Source organism: Macrotis lagotis, chromosome 3 (assembly GCF_037893015.1).
Source record: "Macrotis lagotis isolate mMagLag1 chromosome 3, bilby.v1.9.chrom.fasta, whole genome shotgun sequence".
Taxonomy (NCBI): Eukaryota; Metazoa; Chordata; class Mammalia; order Peramelemorphia; family Peramelidae; genus Macrotis; species Macrotis lagotis.
Genome location: NC_133660.1, coordinates 267705194 through 267727781, shown reverse-complemented (window position 1 = coordinate 267727781; position 22588 = coordinate 267705194).

The following is a 22588-nucleotide window of genomic DNA, read 5'->3' as shown; positions in this document are numbered from 1 at the left end:
CCGTTGGCAAGTCAATTAGTCAATCATCCTATCTATCATGCTATGTGGTAGACACTGTGGTAAGTGCTTAGGGATACAAGCGTACATGCAGAAGGAATGCATTGTTAACCATTGATAACCAATGGACAATCTACCTTGTCCTTCTGTTCCACCAAGCCATGTTCTCTTCCATGGCCCATTTTCCACCCTCATTATAGCCCACTATCACAATCCTTGGTTCTTTATTCCTGCTTCCATCACCCTCTATGGATGGTTTGGGTTCCCAAAAGGTTCTGTGACAAAACCTGTCTCAAAGCTGGGATTAGGACCTAGGTCTTCTTTTTTTCATCTTCTCCTCAACTGCTCCACATCCTGACTTTCCCATACTAAATGAGGCCTTGGATGTGAGTGGTATTTATAGATTCTCTGCAAAGCCCAACTTGGTTCAATCAAGATGAAGCTGTCACGGGGAAGGACTATAATTGATTCTCTGCAGGTTCAACCTTTAAGAGAATCTACCTACAATCTGCTAATTATTTTCTCTTCAGACAGGAGAGAACCTGACAAGGATCATAGATTTAGACCTGAGGGACATGTCAGAGATTATTTAATCCATTTTACAAGTTAGCTAGGTGACTGTCTTATAAAACAACACAGTAATAACATCAACAACAGTCCACTTTACAGCTGAGGAATCTGAGATCAAGAGATATTAATTTGTTTTCTATACTCAAGTATGACGTAGCAACACCAGTAGCTGAATCTAGATTTCCTGACTCCTAATCCAGTGCTATTTTCACTATATTTTACTTATTGCCTTCATATAGGATTGAGAGCTGGAAACAAACCTTAGAAATGACTAAGTTAATTCATCTCATTTTACAGATGAAAGATTGGCTATGCCAAAGGTTTTCATTTTAAAAGAAAATTCTGCCAAGTAATGCTTTTCAGAGTGTAGGTGATATGCATTTATCAGGGATCAGAAACACATTCCCTATGGAGATATAAAGGTAGAAAAGAACAGTCTCTTCTGTGTAGGCAGCAAGTAACCACAAGAAAGGAGACTTCTGGCAGCAGAGAAGAGAGCCTACTATTTTTCAAGAGAGAGAGAGACAAAGATTTGATAACTGAGGATAGAAATGTAGAGAGGAATAGACTCAGGGAGTCCTACAGAATGGTCTGCGGGGTAGACATGCTATGGGAGCTAGGAAGGGTGGAATGGGAAAGGAAAGCAATAGGAAGATCTATGAAGCCTCCATGAAAGAACACTGAACCTCTGCAGTGTTGGAGATGTGAATTGCTTAAACATTCTGTCTCTCTAGTAGAGTGCTCTTAGTTTGTGCCAACTTTTCTAAATGATCTTTTTTTTTTGTGGCAGGGACCCTCCAGGATTTGGGGGGGGGTACTGTTTTATAGCTAGTGTTCTTACTATGCTATCTTACTAAATGTCTTTGCTTTGCTATTAAAAGTAAGATCATTGGTGGGAGCTTGTAAGCTATCGTTTTAGAAATGGGAACCTACAGCATAACCTAGAGCCTAAAAGAACATTCACCCCCTTGGAGACCTGTGAGTTCCAAGACAGGAAGGTATCTCAAATGGGGCGTCTCAATTATAAATTCAGAGCTCTTTTCCAGGTAGATCAGTGGAACTTTTGCTAGCAAAAGCTTTTTTCATTTTTCTAAAATTGGAAGGAGTGCTGTTACAGTTTTCTATTTTACTCCTTGAATCTCTGCCCAATAATATCTTGCTGTAGGAATCTTCCCAGCTTTCTTTGGAAAAGAGGCCAATCAAGTCAGATTTATAAATAACTTTCTACCTTAACAAACTCCTCAAGTGGGAGAATAACAGAGACTCTTGTCGGGAGATGGGAAGTTTTATCTTTGCCAAGATGAAGTTTATCCTTGCCATTAGAAGCCAAGAACCTGCCTCAAGATGCATATCCTTATGCATAAAGCCTCAGCCCTTCACAAGTTTAATTGATTTGCCTTGATTAATAGTTATCTATTGATTTGAAGCCAATGTTTCATCAGGATAGGTATGTCCACGGAGGACAATTTAGCTTGTGCAAATATATATATATATGTATATGTATGTATCTATCCATATGAAAGAATAAAGGATATAGAATCAGGGTTGTTACTGTTCACTTAAGTCACTCTTTTTGTAACCCCATGGACTGCATGTTCATGGGGTTTTCTTGGCAAATATGCTGAGAAGTTTGCTATTTTCTTCTCCAGTGGATTAAGGTAAAACAGAGATTAAGTGACTCCCAGAGTCACACAGCTAATTAGTATCTGAGACCAGATTTGAATTTAGATCTTCCTTATTTCAGGTCCAGCATTCTCACTACTATGCTATTTGACTTCCTCAGTCAGACTATCTCTGCTGCTTTCTAGTTGTGAAATCTCAGGTACATTCTTTTAATTCTCTGAATCCTTGTTTCTTCACTATTAAAATGTGAAAGTTGTACTAATCATAAATAAAGTCCCTCCAATGAAAAACCCTATGGCATTTGTGAATTGGAGCCCTGTCTGAATACACTAGATTTTAGTTGCTAATCAGAGGCATCTTGGGGTGGTCCCATTGCCATTTTTAGAGATGGGCTAAGATACCCCCAGGAGTGGCCAGTCACTTGAGTTTGATCCTTTGCCATTGCCGAGCTCTTGACTAATTCAGTTCAGGGCTACCACCATCAGGATCTTTTCTCAGGACTCACCTGCCCACCATCATTGCACTTCCAGAGATTGGGAGGATTGGGCATCTCTTGCTGTGGTCCTTGCCGTGGGGGCACCAGTGAGATTATCTGGGGATAAGAGCCTCTTCTTTTTGAATGACCAAACCCAAACAATGTAAATAATTCTCTATAAACTGCAGAGAGCATTGAATATTTGGGTCATGCCTTTCATAGAAGATACACAGGATTAGTGGCCCTGGGAGATTTTGTGTTAGTTGAGGTGTTTTGACATCCAGAGGAGTCTTCCTAACTTTCACTCAGTAGCCACTCTAGCATCTGTGTCCCATCCAAGGGACTGTTCTGTGTTTTTATTTCCTGAGGTCCGAGGTCTCTCCCTCCCCACTGAGGATTCTATGAGTGCAGAATTCTTAGGTTTTGGGAACAATACACCTAGAGCTGGAAGAGAACTCAGAACCCATCTAGCTCAGCCCTCCCACTTTTACAGTTGAGGAAACTAAGGCTCAATGAGGTTGTGACTCATTGAAAGTCATATAAGTAATGTCAGATGTGGGATCTGAACATGGGTCATCTGATCCCTAGCCAAAGTTCTTACTATTAGACCATGCTGACTCCCAGTATTATTAAATTTCTAGTTATAGCTCTGCTACCAGTCATTCAGCAGCTGTCCGATACTCAATCTAGAACACAGGCAAGTTTATAGGCAACCCCAGGGACTCTGGCTAATTCCAAAGCAAATAATCGTTCTCAGATCCCAGATCAGGGACCCAGGCACCATCTTTTCCCTTGCCAATAATCAGAGTTTTGCTCTTTTCTGTCTCTTTTATTCAAGCTGCCTTTTGTAAACAGCAGCTGGGGTCTTTTCAGCGGCCAGTCTCTCTTTGGGAAAGGAGAGGCCAACTGTTTCATCCTGATGTCTAGCCCCAGACTTGGAGCTTTACATTTTTGCCTGTGTGTTATCAATGCGCAACCCTCAGTAAATGCTTAATAATTAACTAGTCAGCTTGGATGGATGACAGTGTTGTCTGATATACTCAGAATGTTTTCTAGATGGCAGCTTGTACCTGCTCCCAAACTTAGGACCAGAGGATTTTAGGACTGGAGGGGAATTTGGGGCTCGTCCTGACTGAACTCCCACATTTTTTCAAAATTCTTAGTTTACAGAGAAGGAAACTAAAACCTAGAAAAGTTGAATGAGCTACTTCAGATCCTACAGGACAGAGAAAGGATCCAAATTCATTTCTTCGGACTCCATATCCATTGCCCTTCTGTCCACATTCAATGGAGAGTAAAACCAAAGCTCAGAAAGAAGTTAAATGACTTGGCCAGGGCCAAACAAACATTAAGTGGCCAATCAGCAAATTCAGAACTCTTTCTTTTTACAGTCTTCAGTCTTTCTTTCTCAAGCAATCTGGCAAGGAGTCATGTGTTATTTTTTCCTTTCTTTTTTTTTTTAAGGTTTTTACAAGGCAGATGGGGTTAAGCGGCTTGCCCAAGGCCACACAGCTAGGTCATTATTAAGTGTCTGAGACCGGATTTGAACCCAGGTACTCCTGACTCCAGGGACGGTGCTTTATCCACTGCACCACCTAACTGCCTCATTTTTTCCTTTTTAACATGAGGTGCTATTAGATTTATTCTGATTCCTACAGCAAAAAGACCATTAGGTTTACAAAATACACTCCCTTATGCAGTTTTCTATTTACCAGCCCACATAGACTCAGCTTCCATTTCAGAATTTGTTGTTGTTGCTGTTGAGTTGTTTCAAATGTGTCTGAGTCTTTGTGACTCCATTTGGGGTTTTCTTAACAAAAAGTGGTTTTCATGTCTTTTTCAAGTTCATTTTACAGATGAGGAAACTGAGGCAAACAGGGTTATGTGACTTGTCCGGGGGTCACAGTGTCTGAGGATTTCAGGTCTTTTTGACTCCCATCCTGGTGCCCTATCTGCTATGCCATTTGAGTGGAAGTCTTTTTTTATATATTATTATTCCTGCTATTATTCTCTTTGCTTAACATCACTTCTGTATCTGTAGATGTATCATAAGTTTATTAACTCAGGGCCTCTGCTTAGTTCAGAGTCAGAGGACTGCCCAGATATAATAATAATAATAATGGATAATAGCAGCAACAATTTAAAATTCCATAATTTTTGCAGGGGGTTTTTTGCTAGGCAATGGGGTTATGTGACTTGCCCAAGGTCACAAGCTAGTTAATTATTAGGTATCTGAGGCTGAATTTGAACTCAGGTCCTCATGACTCCAGGACTGGTGCTCTATCCACTGCAGCATCTAGCTACCTCCTTCATAGTGTTTTAACACATGCAAAGTGATTTACATATTTTTCTCATTTTATTCCCTCAACAACCCTGGGAAGTGGATATACTACTGTCCCTCTTTTAGAGACAAGGAAACTGAGGCAGACAAGTGTCTTACACCAGATCAGAGCTGAAAGGAATTTTTAAAAAATTGTCTAAATGTTTCCATCTCAGGGTCCTTTTACCCTTTTAAAAATATTCAGAACTGTAAAGAGCTTGTGTTTATACAGGTTCTGACCATAAATATTTACTGTATTAGAAATGACAACTGATAAATTTTTTAAAATATCCACTTACTAACTTATTAAAAATAGCAAACTCATTACATGTTAATATAAATAAACTATTTTTGGTGAAAAAATAACTATATTTTCCAAACCAAAGAAAGTATTCAGGAGTGGTCTTATTTTACATGTTTTTGCAAATCTCTTTACTGTCTGACTTGATTTTGTGTCTGCTTCTGCATTCAATTCTGCTGTAATATGTTGTATTGCTTGAAATACAAGAAGAAAATCTTGTTTTCAAACAGATTTATAGCTAGAAAAGGGAGGAATATTTTAACAGGGAAATAATGTCTTAGTATTATTATGAAAATGTTTTTGACTTTCCCCTGAAAGGGTTTGCAGATCAGACTTTAAGAACTATTGATCTAGTCCAACTCTATCATTTTACAAATAAGGAAACTGACCCACAGAGATAATGAGATTGATCTGAGATCCTACAGGTAATAAATGGAAGACTCTGATCCTTTGATTCCAAATCTAGAGTCTGCTCTTCTTTGCCTAGCTGCTTCTCAGGTTGAGGGTTTTCTGAGGGTTTGTTTCTGAGTTCCTGTTTATAGCATTTTGCTATTAATAATGGTGGTGATGATGATGATATTGACAGCTGTTATTTATAGCATTCTTTAAGACTTGCCAAAGAGGGCGGCTAGGTGGTGTAGTGGATAAAGCACTGGCCTTGGAGTCAGGAGTACCTGGGTTCAAATCCGGTCTCAGATACTTAATAATGACCTAGCTGTGTGGCCTTGGGCAAGTCACTTAACCCCATTTGCCTTGCAAAAACCTAAAAAAAAAGACTTGCAAAGGACTCACAATTGTTTTTCACAAAATCATAGAATCATAGGTTTAGGATGCTTACTGGATATTTCTACTTGGCTAAGTTCTAGGCATTTCAAACTCAACATGTTTGAAATGAAATTCGTTACCTTCTCTTTCCACTCCTTCAACTTTCCCCTTTTCCAAGCTTCCACATTTCTGTTGAGGGCACTACTATCCTTTTACTCATCCAGACTCACAACCTTGTATTTATTCTTAACTCTTTTCCAATCTAAAGAAAATGGGAAGTCTTAATGAAATGATAGAGAATGAAGAGAACAATATACAGAATGATTGCAGTAATGTCAATAAAATGAACATTGAGACAGTCCCAATAAAATTGTTCAAACTTAGTGGTCATTGTCAACCTCACATTGTCTAAATTAAAGGATATATTAAACTCATTCATTTAAAAGATGAAGAAACTGAGGCCCAGAAAGGTTAAGTGATCTGTCCATAGTCATTCAGGAACTAAATGGAAGAGCTGATATGTGAACCTAGTTCCTTTAACACTAAATCTAGGAAACATTGTCATTGACCATCAGGATTCAAAAATTAGAAGGAGAGCAGGAACTTTAGAGGCTATTGAGTCTAATAATTGAAAAAACTTTGTTCTAATATATTTGACATGTGTTCATCTAACTTTTGTTCCAACACATCTAGAGAGAGTAAAACTTCTACCTTTCAAACTTCTATCCTTCATTCTACTTTATGCCTATTCCCATGCTTCAAATTGTAAGTTCCATGAGTTAGGGACTCTATCTTATTTGTCTCTGTATTTCCTTCAGGTTAGTAATAGTGATCTTGCCCATGGAATTCCTTACTTTAAGAGTTTTGTAATTTCAGGATCATGCTCTCCACCAGAGTGGAAACAATCCATCTATGCTTTCTTTTACAAAAAATTGGCATGTTTTGTTTCACCAAAGAAAATATTCCCTAACAAACATCCAAACCAACCTTTTACAAACTATATTCCCTGAAAAAAAAATTGATCATACATTAGTACAGACAGGATTTGACAGTATGACATTGAGAATCCTCCATTGTGTTTGAATAGTTTTGTTGTGTCTGTTTCTATTTATTTTATTGACTTTGTTGTGATCATTCTGTATGTTCTTTTCATTTTTCTATTTTGACTCTGTATTGCTTCCTATAAGGGATCCCACATTTCTCTAAATTGGAAGAATAATGAATTCCATTTTGAACACGTCCAGTTTGAGGTGCCTATAGTCAACTAAAGTGAGATATCTAGTAGGCAGCTAAGATGTTCACTTTCTCCCAACACCATATACAATAAACCTTGTCATTTCTAAGTTTACAATATCTCTCAAATTTGTCCTTTTCCCTACTCACAATCACTACTTACTTGATTCAGCCCCTTATTCCCTCTTGCTTAAATTTTTGCAGTGGCTTCCTCATTGTTCTCCCTGCTTCAGGTTTTTCTCCTCTCCTCTCCATCCTTCACATACCTGTCAAATTAGGGATAGCTGGATGGTGCAGTGGAGTCTGGAGGACAGGAGTTTGAATCTAGCCTCAGACACTTGACCATGGTAGCTGTATGGCCTTAGGCAAGTCACTTAACCCTGATTGCCTCCCAATCAAGGCCATCTCCAGTCATCCAGATGGCTCTGAAGGAGAAAGTGAAGCTGATGACTTAGCACAGCCCCCTACCCCCCCACCAAATTAAATTCATATGCTGGTCATGGCATCAACTCCACTGATGTCGTGGTCTTCTTCAAAAATGTAGGACAAATATCATCACCTGACAATTTTTTTTTTTTTAGTTTTTGCAAGGCAATGGGGTTAAGTGGCTTGCCCAAGGCCACACAGCTAGGTAATTATTAAGTGTCTGAGGTCGGATTTGAACTCAGGTACTTTTGACTCCAGGGCCAGTGCGCTATCTACTGCACCACCTAGCCGCCTCAAACTGAGATTTCTAAACTTCAGATCTGACCAAATCACTTTACTTCTCAAAAACCTAAGGACAATTCCTATTGCATTGGCATCAGAATTGCCAATATCATCTGTGAATTTTGCTCCTAAGATGATATGTAAACTCCTATATTTGACACTCAAGTCCTTCACCAGCTGCCTCCGTCTCACCTTTCCAGGCTTATTGTGTGACTACTCCCTCTTACATGCCTTTGACTCTAGTCAGCCTGATCTTTTTGTTCTATCTCCTCTGCACACAACATCCCATCTCTTTCCTTTGCTCTCTTCTTGCCTCTCATGCCTTGAATAATAATGATCTTGCTTTTCTTGCCTCTTGGAATCCTGAACTCCCATCAAGGATCAGCTGAAGTGCCCTTATCCCCCAGGATATTCTCCCTTCTAAAATTACATTGTTTTTCTATTATATTTACATATCCTTATATATGCTGTTTTCTCTCATTAGAATGTAAATTCTTTGAGGGTGGGGGGGTCATTTCATTTTTTGTCTTTATATCATCATTTCCAAGTGTAGTTTCTGGCAAATAATAGATATTTAAATAAAGTTGTTATTTTGAGTTGATATGGCACTGACTTGGAGTCAGTGAGAAATAAATTTAAATCCTGTCTCAGATACAATAACTGTGTGACCTTGGGCAAGTCACTGAATCTTTTTGTAGCCTTAATTTTCTCATCTGTAAGAGGGGAATGAGCAGCTAGGAGGAGTAGCGATTGGAGTGCAGGACCTGAACTTAGGAAGCCTTCTTTTCATAAGTTCAAATCTAATCTCAGACACTTAATGGTTTTGTGATCCTGGGCAAGTTGCTTAAATCTGTTTTCCTCAGTTTCTTGATTTGTAGAATGACCTAGAGAAGGAAATGGCAACCCTCTCCAGTAACTTTGCCAAGAAAACCCCAGATGCCTCATGAAGAGTCAGACATGACTGAACAGCAACAACAAAAGGAAGATCCCAGGATTGTCATGGGGCTCAAGTGAGATGACATATATAAAATGCTCCATAAAGCTTAACATGCTATATAAATTCTAGCTGTTATAATATCTCTCATTATATAGTACTTTTAGATTTATGAAGCAATTTGCTCAACACAACCCCATCAAGTATATAACAGAACTATCATTATAGCTATCATCATTCCCACTTTACAGACGGGAAAATGGAGACTCAGTGAATAACTTGTCACATAGCAAGTAAATGTCAGAGGCAAAATTCGAACTCAAGTCCCATTTTGCCTCCATATCAGGTGCTTATTCTACTATATCACACAGCCTGATTAGATGTCATCATCATCCATGATGACCTCGTAGAGGTGAAAGAGAAGGATGGAAGTGCTGATGCAGATTCTTTTTTTCATTTGCATGTCTTCTTGTCCTTGAATGTTAAAGATGGTGGGGGGAGGTTGGGGACAGAAGAAAACTAAAAGATGAAATGATTGCTGAAGGTCAATTGATCATGATCACTGGTGAATCAGAGAATGCCAGCTCTCAATCTACTGGGGTGCCTCCTACCCTCAGAACTTTGAATGTTAAGAATCACTGGTCAACCACTGCCTCCAGTACTGTGGCAGCCAGAAGGTTTTTTTTTTCCCCCACCCTTGCAAATGACGAGTAAAAGGGCACTAAATATTTAATGCTTAAAAGTTAAATATTATCATAAAAGTAATTTAATATAAATGGCTTTCAGCAAATCCTTATCCATATTTCATGACTGAAATGGGTGTCTGGTTTCTAATGTTTGCAAGCAATTAATTTTAATGGGTGTGTACTCTCTATTTCTCTATGTGTCTCTCATCTCCAAGAGACCCTGCATCCATTTGAGAAAAGAAAGAACTGGACATTGGATGTCACTGGGGACAGAAGGAGACATGGAGAACAGAATTTAAGCCTTGAAATGGCAAGTTAATAGGTAGTTGGTAGTAACTAAATGTTCCATGAGGACCATGCCTTTCTCTACTTTGAAAAAGTCCAAGGACATGAAATTGTGATATGGGCAATTGATGCCAAGGTAATTTTAACCACCCCACTGCATAACTGTAGATAAAAGTCCTCCCTTTAGCTCCAGAGGAGATATCAGTCCCAAACCTTTTGCTCATATTCATAATATTTCTGTCTGTGACCTATTCACTCACTAATCTATAAGAGGGTAAATCAATCAACCACATAATCAAGTATTTTTAAGGTTTTATTTTGGGTCACGAACTATGATAAACAATGGGATTTCAAAGAAAGGTAAAAATGTTCCCTGTTCTTGAGGAGCTCACATTTCAGTAGGGGAGATAACTCAAACATAAATTGGTCATACATTGACATGCAGAGTAGATGGAAGGTAATTTTAAATAGGAAAGTTCTAGTTAGACTGGCAACCTTGTTTTATCCTAGGATCATAGCTCTAGAGATGGAAGGGGACTCAGTTGTTGTTCAAATGTGTCTGACTCTTCATGCCTTCATTTGGGATATTCTTGGTAGAGATACTGGAATGGTTTGCCATTTCCCCCACAAGCTCATTTGATAGATGAGGAAACTGAGACATAGAGGGTGAAGTGACTTGTCCAGAGTCACGCAGTTGGTAAGCTGTGTGGCACTGAGGTTGGATTTGAATTCAGGATTTCCTGATTCGAGGTCCAGTGCTCTAGACATTTCTCTTCCTAGCTGCTGATATTAGACTTCAGAGGTCATCAAATACAGCAGCTCTTATTTTACAGATGAGGAAACCTAGATCCAGGGAAGTTGTGACTTGTCCAAGGTCATATGGTTAGTAAACATCATAGGTGCTGGTCTTTAGTTTCTTTATTTGCAAAATGAGGTGGTTGAACTTGACACTTCTTTGATTCCTTTGTTACTTTAAATATAATGGTACTATTTCCTTTATGAGAACTTTTTTTTTGGTATTGGTAAGTCACTGTCAAGATTCTTTGTTCATTCATCATTTTTCGCTTTTAATTTTATATAGCTGTGGTTTGTGTATACTCTATTCTCTGATTCTCTCGCCTTGTGGCTTTGAATGATTTCATAAAGACCCTTCCAAATTTCCTTATTTCTCTCACACTTGCTTGTTTTAACTGCATTTATGGATTTCATTATCTGAATGCCCCACAATTGATTTAACCATTTCCCTATTGTTGTATTGAATAAGTTACTTCCAATTTTTTCTCCAATTACAAATAATGCTGCTAGGAAAATCTTTGAATGGATAGCTCATTTTGTTTTTGTTTTGCTTTTGGAAAGCCTCTCAGGGTATATTTTCAGCAATGGAGTTATTGGAACAAGGGATAGAAAAAAGAAAAAACTCTATTTGCCTTGTTTTGCTCCCATTCACTATCTCCCTTAGAAATGACAGAATTCAGCTTGCATATAGGTCTCTATAGATAAGGTGAAAGGGTACTCAGTTCCCATGTGAGTACTCAGCCTAATTCTATGACTAATACAGAGTAAGTTTTTTCCGGTATTTTCAACTTTTTTTTTCATCATGCCTCCAGATTGCTCTCCAGGGTAGGTCCTCAATAAGTTTTTGTAGATTAAATCTTTCAGAGAGCTGAGTTCTATCTTGGAATGATCAAGAGAAAAGAGACGATTCATCATCCTAGATAAAATTTACCAGAGTTCTGGTTGAATGTTGTCTTTGGTGCTTTGGGCAAAGCAGTAGCAGCTGAGGAAGGTGGGTTGGAAGTGTTCATTTGGTCTCTTGACCTAGCCCTGTACCCACTCCAGACTTTGGCTATTATTCTCAGGCCTGAGGAAGAGGATTATGGATTATTTGTGGAGTGATGACAGTGGATTTAATGACCTAATGAACCCAAGAAGCATGGATCCTGCCTTAAGGAGACACATCTAATTGAAATGGCAGAATGGGTCCCGACTCCATGACCCTAGTTTGACATATATCATGGGAAGATTACAAATCCAGTGCTGGAGAATGGATGGATGATTTGTTAGGACTATTGATTCAAGGCAAAAGGATCTGAACTTTCTCAGTCTAGTCTTTAGAGAGCTTTGGCTCAGGGAAGGTTTTATATGGAAATTGTGGTACTATTGCCTAATAGGTTGATGCATTTTCAACTTAAGCCAGAAGCTATTTTGTCCCCTAATAGTGATTAGGGTGGTCCATCAACAACTCAGACATTTATGAGCAAAGTAAATCGATTGTTTTCCTGTCTTTGAAACCAAGCAATGATTCAATAGGAGGGATGATAGAGTGGGTTTTGTGATATCCTGAACTTGGAGCTCAGATGTGATGACCTTCCTTGAATAGACCCTAGTTTACACAGGACCCCTTGATGAATTGATGGATTGATGAAGGAAACTGGTTTTAGGAAGAATTTTTTAAACCTCACTTTCATTTTGCTGCTTCAGGGTCAAGCTTTTTTAGTCATACTCAGTGGCAATTTCATTTTGTTTCCTAGATCACCTTTGTTCACTTTACTCTGATGAATCTTTTTTTTTTTAGGTTTTTGCAAGGCAAATGGGGTTAAGTGACTTGCCCAAGGCCACACAGCTAGGTAATTATTAAGTGTCTGAGACCGGATTTGAACCCAGGTACTCCTGACTCCAGGGCCGGTGCTTTATCCACTACACCACCTAGCGGCCCCTACTCTGATGAATCTTATTAGAGCTTCATCTTCCCCATGTCTAGCACAGTCTTTTGGTCGAAGTGGGGATAGAATTGATATCTGTTGATTGATTGAGTTGGGAATAAAGAAATTCACTGACTTCATTCTTTCCCTATCTTTAACACTGGCAATAGAGAAGTTCAGGCAACTAGGTGCTGGGGGAAAGAATGCCAGTCCAGAAGTCAGAAAGACTCCTTTTCTGAAGTTCAAATCTGACCTCAGATATTTATCAGCTGTGTGACCTTGGGAAATCCCTTAATCTTGTTTGTCTCAGTTTCCTCATCTGTCAAATGAACTGATGAAAGAAATGACAAACCTCTTTAGCCAAGAAAACTCCAAAAAAGGGTTAATCTCCCATAACTGTAAACTGGATTCAAATCCTGAAAATGATTGAACAATAACAAAATAGAAAGAAACCTGTTAATTTAATGTCAGATTCCAAATGAGAATCAATCCAATTTTTACAACCTTCATTTCCACTGGGACCAAAGACTCTTGGAGTCTGTACCCCATCATTCAGATGGAAAAATCAAGGCTTAGATGAAAGTAATCAGTCTTCTTTCAAAGTCAGGAAAAGTTATTTTCTTTATTTTCTTCTTGCTTAAAACCCTCCCCTCCTTTTTTTCCTACCCCTGTCCATTTTCATTCATGTCAGAGTTTCAGATCAACTTTCTATTGTCTTTTAGCAGATTTTTAATTATCTTGGTGCTACAGTGAGAGGAGACCAGTTCAGAAACTCCAACCGGCTTTGAGTCGCATCTGCAGATCACGTACGTATAATCTCTATGGCAACTGACCCATGTTGGGAGGGAGCAAATAAACCCAGAACTAAAGGTTAATTGCTGTTTCATTTCTGTCTTTTTTTCCCCCAATTCCAGCATTGTGGATTGAGCTTCTAATTAGAATCGAATTATCAGCAGCTTGAACATCTTTATTATTTCAGTGACTGAAAAAATGACAGATTGGCTTGGAAATGGACTGCTTACTAGTGGCCTTACCTTCCCCTCCCTTTGCACAAGGGGCAGATGAGTGGCTCCAACTAATGGTTGCCAAATAGTCCAAATCTTTGATGACATCAGGAAGTTCTACTTAGCCTTGTATTCATTTTTTTTTTTACCTTGAAGTAGTGATATTTCTGGTACAACATAAGCACTAAGACATATTTGTTTACTGACTGATTTAGATCCTGAATGATGCTCCTGGACCAGTGCCTGGGAGGGGTTAGAACCACCAGGTTTCCATGTTAATATATATATATATATATATATATATATATATATATATATATACATACATACATACATATATATATATATCAGGGGTGGAATGGTGATCATGGAATTAATCAACCAATCAATTATTAAAATTAATTACTAATACAATTATGTTAATTGATAATAAAGTTATTATAAATGATTAAGCATGTAAGGTTGGAATATAATGATAAATGAAATAGTTCCTTATCCTCAAGGAACTTCCATTCTGTCAGGAGAAACACCACAATATAGATAAAGTAGATGCAAGGGAATTGTAGAAGAAACTCCATTAGCAGATTTAGTGAGAACAAAATGATTGGATTCACTTCATTAACTCTGGGAATCTATAAGATCACAGATCTACATCTAGATGGGATCTCAGGTGTTCTAGACCAACTCTAGGAGGAAACTGGGTTCCAGGGAGATAGAATGATTTGACTAAGATTATTAGGGATGCGTGCATTCATTGGAGGTAGGATTTGAATCCAGTTTACAGCTGTAGGAGATTAAACCATTTCACATACTAAAGAAGGAAACTAAGGTCTAGAGAGGTCAAATGATTTGCCCAAGCTCATTCAGAGACAGTAAGTAGCAGGGCCTCGATGTGCTTTGACTTTCAGTGGTAGTAGCAATTGCCAGAGAATCAAGGGATAATGGAATCCAAAGACCTTGTGCCATTATTGTTTGTTTTTCCTTCCTTTTCCTTAGCCCATGACTATGTTCATTTGATCCCAAACTGACTTCCTGTAAAGACCTTAAGCAAGGAAATTTTCAGAATTGTTCTGGCTAATTTGGGGAGGTTCTTTCTAAGCTCCCATCTCATTTCTCCATGCTAGTCTATAAGTTCATTTCTTCCTTCATCAGGTGAGATGGAGAACGTCTCATCTGCATCTTATAGATGACATATTACTGTTTTGATGGCATCAGGGGCCTAGAGCTGGAAGGAATCTTAGAGATTGTGAGAAGCTAGGGGGACCTCTTCGTGTAATCTTTTCTTCTTTGGGTTAAATAATCCTCTTTCCTTTAACCTTCCTTCACAAATCCTTGGGAATTTCCTTTTCTCACACACCCTACTCTAGGATAATTAGCCTTCACTTATGTAGCCCACCAACAGGATTTAGAGAAGGGCAGTTCTAGAGAGGTTAAAAGTTACAGAAGGTGTCACTAGCTGGGATTTGAACTCAGGTGTCTTGATTTAGTTTGAAACTTGTTCCAGTCTCTGACTCAATCTCTCTAGTGATTGTTCCTTCTTACATGATTATTCATTAGAGAAGCCCAGGTCAGGAGAAAAATATGCAAAGAAAAAGTGTCTGAAGCCATGAATGCCTTTGAACTTAAATGCTAAAACTTTCCTTTGAGAGGCTAGCATTTCCAATGGGCTCATTAATAAAGTTTTTTTTTTTAGGTGTTTGCAAGGCAATGGGGTTAAGTGGCTTGCCCAAGGCCATACAGCTAGGTAATTATTAAGTGTTTAAGGCCGATTTAAACTCAGGTACTCCTGACTCTAGGGCCAGTGCTCTATCCACTGTGCCACCTAGCCGCCCCAAGAAAGTTAGTTTCTTAAAGACAGACTTGCCTTGTTGTAGATATTCAGTAAATGCTTGCTGAATTGGGTTGAAATAAAACCATCAAAGTCTTTTCAGAATCATTCAATAAATATCACTATAGGCCCACAATGTATAATGTACAAACCTCAGGCTTATTCCAATATCATCCAAACCAATGGTTAGACTAGAAATAGTCTTGCTGTGTGAGAAGTTACCCATCTAATGTCAATGGATAAGTCACATCAAAGAAGGTTACACCTACTGTCTATGAACAAATCATATCACATCTGGGAACCTTGGTTTCCATGTCTTGAAATGAGGATAATAATACTTCTCAGTAACTTTGTTTTAAATTTTTATTTTTTATTTTTATTTAAGGCAATGGGATTAAGTGACTTGCCCAAGGTCACACAGCTAGGCAATTATTAAATGTCTGAGGCCAGATTTGAATTTAGGTATTCCTGACTTCAGGGCTGGTATTCTATCCACTGTGTCACCCAGCTGCCCCTTTCAATACCTTTGTAAATCCTAAAATATTATTTATAAAAGCAAGTTGCTTTACTATTTCTATTGTTAATAATGACAATTTACATTTATAGAGCATTTTATGATTTACAAAGGGTCTTATATACATTAACTTTGATCTTTACCACAACCTGAGATTGGCACTATTATTCTCCCCATTTAATTGATGAGGAAACAGAGGCCCAGAGAAGTGACTTATTCAAGGTCACCCAGGTGTAAGCAGCAGAGTTGTGGAACTCAATCTGAGTTCATCTAGCTCCAAACCAGCAGTATACTCTGTATTCTCTCATCCTTTCTATACAGTCATGTCTCTCAAAGTTTCCGTTTCAGGGAACTTAGGGGAGCTCTCTGATCCTTGTCACCTAAATGAATTAAACATCTTCTATCACATTTCTCTCTCTGTCCATTCCCTTCCCCCATCCTGCATAGGGCAGAATATAATCATGCAATTTATTGCAATTAAAAATCCTTTCAGCAGTTCCTGGAGAAATTCAGGGATGTCTCCTTTTTGGGGGAATCTCAGCAGAGTAAATTAATCTACATTCAAGGAAAATTAGAGATGCAATTACTTGATAACCTTTAAAAGGATAATTATGTTCTTCTTGCTTCCAGCCTTATTATTGGATTCAGTCTCTGAGCCATTTCAGGGTCTTAATTTGCGCCCCACCTTTGCACCCCCCTGTCCCAGCCCAACCAGTAGCATTTTTTTTCTCCATCCTATATTATCAAGTAAATCTGGCACAACTTAGCATCTCAAGGCTTAGCTCATATTATTCCTGTCTATGTGTTTTCATTTTCTTTCTTTTTCTAATTATATACAAAGATAATTTTTAACATTTATCCTTCTGCAAACTCTTGAGTTGCACATTTTTCTTAGTTTTTTTTTTCTTTTGCAGGGCAATGGGGTTAAGTGGCTTGCCCAAGGCCACGCGGTTAGGTAATTATTAAGTGTCTGAGGCCGGATTTGAACTCAGGTACTCCTGACTCCAGGGCCGGTGCTTTATCCACTGCACCACCTAGCCACCCCCACTGTAAATATTTTTGCATATTAGGAACTTTTTCCTCTTTTCTTTTCCATTTTTTTGATGAAAATATTCATTCAATGGTGTAGAACGGTTGAGAAAATGGAACATCTATGGAATCAAATTTTGGATATCATCAAGGAAATGTATGACTGAAACCACAAAAGATGGACTAGTCACATGGTAAAGGTGACTGGTAATCAGGGCATGATCTATATGTACCACTGACATCCTCAAAAGGTAGTGAGTACAGGGGCAGCTAAGTGACACAGCATATATTATATATACATATATATATATATATATATATATACATATGGAATCAGGAGAAACTGAGTTCAGATCTGGATTTAGACACTTGTGTAAACTTGGGCAAGTCACTTAATTCCACTGTCTCACAAAACAACAACAAAAAGGCAGTGAGTAGAACCCCAGTAATGATTTCTTGGGAGGAATAAGATAAACGTCTACACATAATGGGTCAGTGATGAATGTGTCTTGATCTACATTGTGGGAGAAGAGATCCATCTTGAGGAGATCAGAGTTCCATTTTTTTTTTGTCTCATTGCATTAATGGAGTGTAAGCTCTCTGAGGGTAGGGATTGTGTTTAACCTTTATGATGTTCTGTTAGCCCAATGCATTACTCTCAGTATATATATATATATATATATATATATATATATATATATATGTATATATATATATATGTATATACAGTTTGTGTATTTGTGTGGGTTTGTGTCTTTGCTTGTCATTCCATCCCTAGTTCTTAGCAGTGTACTAAGTGCCTCATAAAGTGCTTAAGAAATGATTGCTGATTGATTAAATGAGTAGGTCCTTGTAGAATAAATGAATGATGAGCATTCAACCTGGTGGCATCCCCTTCTTTCCCTCAACTCTGTTAATCCTTTGTTTGCTGGATCCTTTGATTGGTGTGAGAGATACAGAAAACCCCCGAAACCAGTCTGTATCATTACTTTTGAGAGTGCTAAGGTAAACTTCAGCTGACCCTGGCTCAAAGAGTCTCAAATTTTAAGTTAGGAGAGTCCAAACTAAAGGGGTTTTTATTGCACTTTCATTAGTCAATTTTGAGGTTCAAAGCGTCCTTCCTCCAGAGGGTATCTTTTGGCATTAGAGTCTATTCTTTCTCATTAACTCTGACTTTTCACCAAAGGGATTGGATTGTCCCTGGAGGACCTGCAATTTCATTAGTGTGAGTAATTTTTCTATGGTTGCAGATCACAACCTTCCTCTAACTCAGTTGACAGTCTTAGAGAGCTACTGCAGTCAAGAAATCCCTTACCCTGCAACCTATCTGGTGAGGCATTGTTCTAAACTCAAACAGATAATCTATCAATCAAATAGATCATCTATCTCTGGTTCCTCCCCTCCTGGGAATCTCAGATCCTTGTAGGTCTGTTGAATGGTCCAGCCTGAGAGTGTTTATACTTGATACTATCAACTATCAGAGTATCAAGTAATATATATATATATATATATATACATAGTATATATATAGCATATATATAATATATATAGTATATAGCATATATATTATACATACATATATATATATATATGAGTATCCAGTGATTATAGTGATTGTGTTTACAGTGGGTTAGGTATACAATGGTTAGAGTGATGGTTCTGAAATCTGAGTTCAACCTTTTCCTAGCTGTGTGACTCTGGGCTAGTCATTGAACCTCTCTTAGCCTCAATTTTCTCAACTGTAAGATGGGGATAAGAATAAACTCTACCTCATAGAGTTGTTGTAAGGATCAAACAATTTATATAAAATGTTTTTAAACCTTCACACTATAGAAATGTTCATGATTGTCCTTATATGACTTCCCACATTATTATGTGATCACCCAGCTACTGGGTAATGGAATCAAAATTTGAACTCCGGTCTTTGAGTCCAAATTCTTTGTGCTTTTTATGATATTCTGCTACCAAATGCTCTGTGCTATATCTGCAGAAGTTTTTTTTAATTTTTGCTAAATATATTATGTTGTATTGTCTCTGATTCCCTGAATATTTGCTCTTTATCTTAATCCATTTTTGGGTCCTGCTGCAATATAGGAGTAAGAGAGACAAGGCAGAGGCATCTAGGAAGTGACCATGCTCCCCCTCCCACCCTCCAGCCCCTGCCCACGCCAGGTTTAATGTTAGTCTTGTCAGTCTAAGAAAGAAGTAGGGCAGAGCATGGGGGAGGTAGGGGCCTTCAGGTGATCGTTTCAGGATGCCCATTGGGAAATGGCTATCTTGGTTTTGATTTTGTTCCATAAACACGTTCCACTGGCGCTTTCTTTAATGGAACTCAACTCTTTTTTTCTGACAGCTGAGAAGGGAGAGTTTCAGTGAATCTGTCAGTATGGAGGAAAAAGCTGCATTAGAGGCGGGCTTGAATCAGACAGAAGAACCATGCTTTTATTGGAGTGAGTCTGGATAATACTTGAGGAAAATCAATAGAGATTTTGATCCAAGAGATGAGAAAATAAGAATAAGGCTAAGGAAGGAAAGATGGTGGTGGTGGAGGAGGAATTTCTTGGTGCTCAGGTAATTTCTAACTTAGCTTCTTATCTGGTGGATATGCCTTTAAGGAAAACTCTCCCTTTCCTGAGAATATAAGGATGGCCTATTGTCATCAGCTCTGATGGGTGTGATGTCCTCAAAATCCTAACCATTATAAATACTCAATTAAAAAAAGTTGTATTGATGCTTTTTGATTTTTACAACCCAGTTATGTCCTAATATCCTCTCCCCTTGGAACTAAGAAAATCTATAAAACAAAACTGATGTATAGGTCAGAGCATTTGAGAGCAGAATATCATAGTGACTCCATCTGAACACACAGGTGGCAATCTGCTCCAATGAGAAAGAAGATGTGTTGCAACATTTGTTCTCTAAGACCAAGAAGTTGGCTTACCTTTTCGTGTTTTTTTAATATTTATATTATTGTTGTAATGCATTATTCACCTGGTTTTTGCCTTTTCTTTCTCAATTCATTCAAGTGTTCACCTATTTCTCAGAATGTCTCATATTTGTCCTTTCTTCTTGTGGTACAGTAATATTCCATTGCAATGATAAACCATCTTTTGTTCAGGCATTTCCCCAAATGATGGGTACCCACTGTTTCTAGTTTTTTTGCTCTCACAAAATGCAAAGCTATGAATATTTTTCATCATTAATATTCAGTGAATGTTAGAGGCATGGGAAGAATTATATAATCTGATACAGAGTGATATAAATAGAACTAGGAAGACAACACACAAAAACTACAAGAATATAATGGAAAGAACTGCAACAACAAAAAAGGAAATGAAAGCTTTGTAGTTATAATGCCTAAGTTTAGCCTGGGAAGAAAACTGAGAAAATTAATTTCCCTACTTTCTTTGTTGAGATGAAGGGAATGGAGTTGGTGGTGAGGATTATGGATGTTATTATTTAGTTGATCAGTCATCTGAATCTGTTGACCCAGTTTTGGGTTTTGTGGGCAAAATTACTGGAGTTGTTTGCCATTTCCTTTTCTATCTCATTTTATAGCTGAGGAAACTGAGGCAGACAGGATTAAGTGACTTGTCCAGGGTCATTCAGCTAGTGAGTGTCTGAGCTGGATTTGAACTCAGATCTTTCTGGCTCTAAGGTTAGCTCTCGATCTATTCTGGGAATACAAAATAAAATACAGATGGACAGATATGGGATATAAAACTGCGCAACCTAGATTGCAAGGAAGCATGGCTTGAATTTAGAAGAGTTCGTGGGCTCTTCAGAGGATATAGCGGAGTATGGAATTACTCTGGGATAAGCTCTGGTGCTACCTAACTTTGCAACCTTGGGTACAAGTTAATTCCTCCCCCAGAATATGAAACTGACTCCAGGGCTGGTGCTCTATCCATTGTGCCACCTAGCTGCCCTGATTAATTCTTTTTTGTTTTTAGGTTTTTGCAAGAAAAACGGGGTTAAGCGGCTTGCCCAAGGCCACACAGCTAGGTAATTATTAAGTGTCTGAGACCGGATTTGAACCCAGGTACTCCTGACTCCAGGACCAGTGCTTTATCCACTGCACCACCTAGCCGCCCCTCTATGGAAGAGTCGACAAAATGGCATTTTGTTATCTTATATATAATGAAAGAAGGTTAGAGTTGAAGCCAGAGAGAGAATTAGGTTTGAATTTTTCTTAGATAATTACATAGTGTGAATAACTTAACTTTTCTGATCCTGAGGTTTCTTATCTGTAAAATGAGAATGCTATATAATTGTCTCCTTCCTAACCCTGTCTAGGTCTTCTGTGATGATAATGATGATGATAATGATAGCTAACGTTCATTTAGAACCAGTTTTGGGCCAGGTCCTTTGCTAAGTTCTTTACAAATATTATCTTACTTGAAACTTATAACACTCTTTAAAATAGGTACTTTTATTACCTTATTTTAAAGCTGAGGAACCGAGGCAGTCAGAGACTTGTTAAGTGATTTGTCAAAAGTTACAAAACTTAGTGTCTGGGGCCAGGTTTAAACTTGGGTCTTCTTTACTTCAAACCATGATCTCTATCCATTGTGCCAATTATTTATTCTTTGACTAAAAACTGGGTTCGGGATGGAAGTACCCACCGTAGACTAGTATTTTAGCCAGTGCTTTGTTCTTGATTTCCCTTATGATGTCAAGAAAGTGTTTTAACCCTACTGGACTGCAGAGACAATTATGCTTGTTCTAGCTATTCAAAAGACTGTCCATTTCCTGGAATCCTCAGGGAGTTGTTGAAGGGATGAAATGCTTTTGGAACATTGACATGTTCTGTGGCTGCTCACTTCACTCCTCCAAAGTGAGCCTTCTGGAATGACTGAATGAGGCCTCTGTAGAGGAATAACTATCCCAGGGCCACTGTAGCTTTGGCAAAGGGCAGAGCATTTTAAGGGTACAACATTCGAACATGGGAACTCTCATCAAAGGGGGAGTAATTGGGGGGAGCTATAGCTCAGACGCTGACCAAAAAGTGAGGAGGAGTTCAGGTTCCAAATAGTTGTGGGGACCCTCCTTGTCTCATAAAAAAAAATCCAACCTCCCCTGTCCCATCCTTTACTCTTTCTATACTCCTTTCCAGGTGGGAGTGTTTCTCTACTACTCTCCTTCTGAGAAATAATGATATTTTCCCCCACTGAGAATGAATTGTAATCCCCGTGCTGTCTTCATTCTCATACTCTAGGGGTAGAAAGTTCATGAGAACCTACTTACAGGGCTGCAGCCCACATGGCCAACTTTTGGCATTTTACCCTTTAAATCACTGCATTTCTTTCTCAAGTGAATTTATCTTAATTAATTCTTATATTATTGTTGTGACATATATGACAAGGTTGAAAACCTGGAGCGCTTTTCTATTGTTTTTCTTTCTCCCTTATTATCCCTCATTGATGTTTTGTCCTTTGTTCTCGAAGAAGACCAATACATCAGGGAGGTGATACCATGACAAGCAAGTGAATTGAATGGGAGTGAGGGCTGCTGTGCGAAGTCACCAGCCTCAATTGCTCCTCTGGGGCCATCTGGGTCCAGTGGCCAGTTATGAATCAGGAAGACTGAAGATGGCCCTGGATGTGACCAGGGT